At 50.3% G+C, this 6,392-nt stretch overlaps 1 non-coding gene across 1 annotated transcript; it reads left to right on the top strand.

The window, feature by feature from the left end:
- Positions 1-6,285: 6,285 nt before the first annotated feature.
- On the top strand, positions 6,286-6,392 carry LOC127484961 (U6 spliceosomal RNA). The gene has a single exon (XR_007912157.2). It is a non-coding gene; the product is annotated as a U6 spliceosomal RNA (small nuclear RNA).

Here is a 6,392-nt window from a genome sequence, read left to right as displayed (position 1 = left end):
AAAAGGGCCCCACGGTGACTCCATGTGCAGCCAGGGCTGAGAGCCACCATGACAGGCAAACTGTGGATGGAGGACCGGAATTGGTTCCTCTTTCTTTTCTTGCATCTGCTGCAAGAGCTTCCAACCACCAGAGCTCCTTCATGGCTCTGCCTTGCTCCAGGCTAAGGTGAACCTGCAGGCTCTGTCCCGCTGAGCTGATGTCTTGGGCAGAGCCAGGAGCAAGGCCCGACTCCCCAGCCAAGAAGCCAGCAGATTTATCCCTTCCCTGCCGTGGGGAGGTCACAAGAAGATCAAAGGGGTGTGGGAAGGGGAGCGGAAGGGCCCAGGCTGAGGCACGGGCTGATCAGGCTGCAGGCTGCTGGGTAAGTGATCGGGACTGGGGGAGAGGAAGCTTCGGAGCAGAGTGGTGTTCTGGAAACCAGGAAAATGGGAGGACAGGTGTTTGCCTCCCTCGGGGACCTCAGAGAGCCAGAGGCAGACAGGTTCAGTCCACCTGCTTATGCGGGAGGACCGAGTCTGCTCTGCAGGTGGGCACAGCGAGGCTGCGGAACCAACACCAGGACTGTTAGAGCCGCTTTCTGTCTGGTCTCTGACTGCCGCCTGCACCCCCACCCTATTCCCATCTCTGCAGGACCAGAGCCGATCTTTGTCAGCTGCAGAGCAGCTTAATCCTCTGTTCCAAATCCCTCCAGGCCTCCTTTTGTCCTCAGGAGAATGTCCAACTGCATTACTGTGGCTTAAAAATCACCCTGAGGGATCTTCATCTTTTGGCTTTTCTGTTCCTCAAACAAGCTGGTCTTGAGTTGCCTGGACCTCTGCACACACAACTCCTTCCTCCCGACACTGCCTTCCCTCTCCACTTCTTACTCATCATTTAGGGCTCAAGTTCAACATCACTTCCATCAGGAAGTCTTCTCTGATTCCCCCCAGAGTGTGTGAGTGCTGACTTTAGCTCTTGTTACATGGGAATATAAATGCATGTTGCTTGGCCTCTGTCCCTTGAGCTGTGACTCTCTCAAGTTTGTTGTGACCTCTCAAGCACCTCATATGGCTTTTTGATGGGAAAATGTCCCCTATAACACTGGACGGAGGAAACGCCTACTAGGAGTGGATTATGAATGGCCCATCCAAATGCAAGGAGAGTACATCTCCTTCAGGGGCAGAAATATCCCGAGTATTTTCAAACCATGTTCTAAAACCAGGGAGATCACAAACCCAGCCTCCCAAGGACCTGAGACAGCAAGGGAGAACCAGGGAAGAATTGAGGGGATGGAGGCACTGAGAAAGGTTTGCTACTGAGGGCCAAGTCAGATTTCAGCCCAGGCCTCTTTGCCACTCGCAGAACCTGCTGGCTCTCTGTGCGGCGGGCACAGCTGCCCATCCCCTTGTGGAAGCAGCCCAGGGCCATTAATGAAGCCCGACACCCCACCCGCCCCAACAGCAGGTGGCGCCCTGCAGGCATATGCATTCCACAGTCCCAGGTTGTGGTGCTTTCTCACCAGATGGCTGCAGCCTGCCTGGAACTTTGTCTCCACTGGAGCGCTGCAGAGAGCCCACCCCTATCCGTCCCAGAGAGGCGCCTACATCAAGGCAAGAAGGCGGGAAGAGCGGCAGCCAGTGTCAAATTTGGCAGGTCCCAGCCACTACCTCCTGAATTCCAGGCCAGACTCCTCCGGAATGACCTAAGTTCCTCTGCTTCACACACACACACACACACAGATTTATTTTATTTATTTGAAAGTCAGTGTGACAAAGACAAAAAGAGAGACAGAGAGAGTGAGCACTCTTCTATCTGCCTTTTCACTCCCCAAATGGCCTCAACAACCAGGGTGGGGCTAGGCGAAAGCCAGGAGCCAGGACTTCCACAGGCAGGAGGGTCTCCCCTGTGAGTGGCAAGAGCTCAAACACTTGGGCCATCGTCCACTGCTTTCCCAGGTGCATTGGCACAGAGCTGGATCAGAAGCAGAGCAGCAAGGACTAGAACCGGTGTCCTGATATGGGATGCCAGCTCCGCAGGCATACAGCTTAACCCTGGGTACCACAAAGCTGCCCACCCCTTACTCTCTTTATGTTTAACCAGTCTGTGGGCTTGAAGACAAAAGAACTCCAATAGGAATGCCAGATCTGCAGAGACCTGTGTAGCCTTGGAAATGGCACAAGTCTGAACCTCAGGCTCTTCATCTATGGAAGAGAACTACCATACCTGCCCCATAGGACTGTTGTGGAGAAATGGGTTCAACATCACGGCACGTTCCCAGGGAACCCAGTTCAGCTGGGCACTTTGCGTGGCCTGGCCATAATCCAGCCCAGCTTCTACTGACCACGCCATGAGCCCGCAGCTGCATCTACCCAGAGGGGGTGTCTTCCAGTAGTTTGCACCAATATACCTGAAAAATGGCCCTGGCCTAGTGCATGTTAGATCTCAGTAAACATTCATTGACTCTTCAATTATTACCTTAAATGTATTCCCCACACTGAAAGAAAATAAATGCCATTGCTGCTGAAATAGTAACAATGCCAGCCCACTTCCCCAGGGTGGCAACACAACAAAATAGTTAAACAAAAGCTTTGGAGTTAGCCCGGGGTTTGAGTCCCAGTTCTGCCACAGCCACGCTGAATGATCATAGGCGAGATACACAATTGCGCTAAGTTTCAGTTTCATCATCTGCAAAAGGGGAATAATTTGGGAGGATTAATGGCGACCGTCGTAATCATGATCTCCTTAACACCTCGTGCTCTGCGTGTCCCGAGATGTGCTCACATATCCCTAGCTTCGTGAGGAGGCAGACACCAGGTCACCAGAGCTAATCAAGCCTTCATGGCTTTAGTGGTATTCATTGAAGTCCTAATGTGTCCCAGGCTCTGGAGAGGTCACATCATCGATGCAGAATTTGCGGCTTGCCAGAGCAGGTGCTCAGCTCATCATACACGTGATCTCATTTCTGCCCATAACCACCCCGTGATGTGAGGTCTGTTAGCAGCTGCAGGGGAACCTGCAAACTGGTGAGGAAGGCAATGGATTAGTAATTGAAATCCATTTGCCTGAACCCCAAACAAGTGAAGACTGCATGTCTGGAGAAGATAAGCACAAGGATGCATTTGTGCTTTCAGAGGCGGCACGGGTGGAATTGCAGTTAATTGTGGGAGGCAACCTGAAATCTACAAGGGGACCTTTCAACTGTCATGGAAATGGAATTAAAAGATTACTTTGCTGGCCAGCGCTGCGGCTCAATAGGCTAATCCTCCGCCTTGCGGCAGCGGCACACCAGGTTCTAGCCTCGGTCGGGGCGCCAGATTCTGTTCCGGTTGCCCCTCTTCCAGGCCAGCTCTCTGCGGAGGCCAGGGAGTGCAGTGGAGGATGGCCCAGGTGCTTGGGCCCTGCACCCCATGGGAGACCAGGATAAGCACCTGGCTCCTGCCTTCAGATCAGTGCAGCGCGCCAGCTGCCGCAGACATTGGAGGGTGAACCAACGGCAAAGGAAGACCTTTCTCTCTGTCTCTCTCTCTCACTGTCCACTCTGCCTGTAAAAAAAAAAAATTACTTTGCTGCAAAGGAAAACAAAAATCCATGCATAGCTTCTTCCTAATATACATTCTCCGTGCACTTTTTGAAATCCCCTTGTATCTCTAGATAGTTTGATATAAATGTGTAATGAAATATTATACAACGGTTGTAAATAGCAATTGCATCTAGGAATAAGAACAGATCTCAGAAACCATATCAAATGAAAAAAGTCAGGGACAGGTTGAGATCTAGAGCACAACAACAATGGGATAGGATGTATCAAGTTGTGGGGTGCTTGTTGGGGACCTCACTCTTGTAGGGTGGCTTCTCAGCCCTGGGAGCATCCGCTATGGATATTCCTTGGCAGAGGTGGGGGGAGCTCTGGATTCACTCATTCATTCCAGATGCTGCTACCTAACATGCTCTGAAAACAATGATGGGAGAAACACAGACCTTTCTCTTAAGCTGCCACAGCCAACAGTGGGCTCCCAAAGGAACAATCATGGAGAAGATTACCTCTGCCCTTTGCAAACTCTGCTCCCACAGTTGTCCCTCTGCATTGTCAGATTCATCTTTCTCTCCCAGATGTGTCCTTTTAAAATGGAAGAAATTAAGGTCTGGTCAACATGGAGCGTGCTTTCCGCTGAGAACTGAATTAGCCATTCTAAAGAAACTAATTAACCAACAGAATACTTCCTGTAATAACTATTATCCCTGCTTGTTGAATTAGGAAGCTCTTTATGGGGTGAGAAAAAACAGGCTCAGCATCCTGGTCCAGCATCTTGACCACCTCCAGGCCTGTGGGAGATGTGAAATTGTGCAGTCTGATGCTTTGGTAATAACAGGCATTATCTGCATCTGTGAATGTTGAGAGACCAGGAGCTCCTCCAGCCGCTGTCCAGCTCCAAGTCCCTGTTGACTGTTCCAATGTATATTTGATTGTCAAACTCCTCTAATTAAATCACTTAGTTCCAAGCCACATTGGGAACATGTCCTGCCACTACCAAATTCCCAGTCAATGGAGAGGCCACTGTTTCACCTTCTCCAGGAATCAGTCCTGGGAGCTAAAGGTCACTTAACCACTATCTGCTACCCTCCGAAGTTTGGCCACACAGAAAAACAAGAACAAGTGTTTTGGTGCACAGTAATTCTTCAGGATCTCTCTCCACCTAGACACCTAGGACTCTGAGCAGGAATAGTTAGGACTTAATTAAGAGCTTTGGCTTGTATGTTATTTAAGAGAGAATGAGGGATGCAGTTATAGGACAAGGAACCAAAATTAAAAGGGGGCTATCAACATGGAATTGTGGTGCTGGTGCTATTGGCATAGTGGGTAAAGCTGCCGCCTGCAGTGTCCACATCCCATATGGGCACGGGTTCAAGTCCGGATGCTCCACTTCCCATCCAGCTCTCTGCTATGGCCTGGTAAGCAGCAGAAGATGGCTCACGTCCTGGGGCCCCTGCACCCGTGAGGGAGACCCAGAAGAAGCTCCTGGCTCCTGGCTTCAGATTGGCACAACTGCAGCCATTGCGGCCAACTGGGGCGTGAACCAGTAGATGAAGCACTCTCAATCTCTCTCTCTCAGAAGTCTTTAAAAATCAAATGAAATAATTTTTAAAATAAGAGAACCTGAGGTTCGACGGCCTCAGCGTCCCATCGCACTTCAGCCAAGCGTTCTGAAGTCACTTGGATCAGCCCTTTCATTTGACAAATGGGGCAGCAGGTCCCCACCTCACCACTGTTCTAGTTATGCATGCCTATGGATCCCTCCCCAACCTAGCCAGATACTTTCAGACCCCCAGCACCCAACAGCAGCCCCAGGATAAGCCCTGAAAGAGGTTGACTACCAATGGGGAAGCGGGAAGGAAGCTTGGCTTCCAACACCCTGGAGGCTTGGGTTTAGAAAAGGTGTGAAAGGGCTGCCCTAGGGTCAAGTTGGCTGAAGAAAGTCAAATAAAATGTTTCATTTGTCTGGAATCCCACTTGCCACAATGAGAGAGCCGTTCTGATTGCTGCTTCTAGCACCACCATAGGCTTCTGCATCTCTGCCTCCCATCGCCATTGTGCACATGAATTAAAAAGTCTGAGTGCAGTCTGTCCTTGTCTTTCTCCTCCCTCTGTCTCAATCTGCTGTTAAGGTCATCCCTTAGAAAGGTCACATTCTGGGAGTCAGCACTGTTCTGGAGTGGGTAAACCCACTGCCTGCAACCCCTGCATCCCATAAGGGTATCAATTTGAGTCCTGGCCACTCCACTTCTGATCCAGCTCCCTACTAATGTGCCTGGAAAAGCAGCAGAAGACGGCCCAAATGCTTGGGCCCCTGCACCCGAATGGGAAACCTGGATGAAGCTCCTGGCTCCTCTAACAGTTGTGGCCATTTAGGAAGTGACAGGAAGTGGACCGACTGTTGGAAGATCTCTCTTTCTCTCTCCTTCTTTCTCAGAGATCTCTCTCTCTGTAACTCTGCCTTTCAAACAAAACAGATTGTTGAAATGAAGTTTATTTTTTAAAAAAGAAGAGAGTCACGTTCTCAAGCTTTACACAAGCCCCATGTAGAAGTTCACCAAGGTAGATACCTATTGATTCAACTCCAGCCCAGTTCTAGATTGGCTTGTGAGCTCTCGGCCAGCCACCTCCCCACCTCTGATAGCCTGGCTCCAAACCTGCCAGGGGCTGCCTGATTCCAGCCTCTATCCAATCACCCCCCTCTGCAGACAGACCTCTGCATCTGAGAAGGGCAGATGACCCTCCAGAATTTTCTCGTTAGAATTCAGAGATCATGCTCGCTTTGGCAACACATATACTAAAATTGGAACGATACAGAGAAGATTAGCATGGCCCCTGCACAAGGATGACACGCAAATTCGTGAAGCATTCCATATTTTT

The sequence above is a fragment of the Oryctolagus cuniculus genome, chromosome 1, assembly GCF_051225735.1.
Source record: "Oryctolagus cuniculus isolate XC-2025 breed Fujian yellow rabbit chromosome 1, ASM5122573v1, whole genome shotgun sequence".
In the NCBI taxonomy this organism is placed as follows: Eukaryota; Metazoa; Chordata; class Mammalia; order Lagomorpha; family Leporidae; genus Oryctolagus; species Oryctolagus cuniculus.
This window is presented reverse-complemented; position numbering and strand designations above follow the sequence as displayed.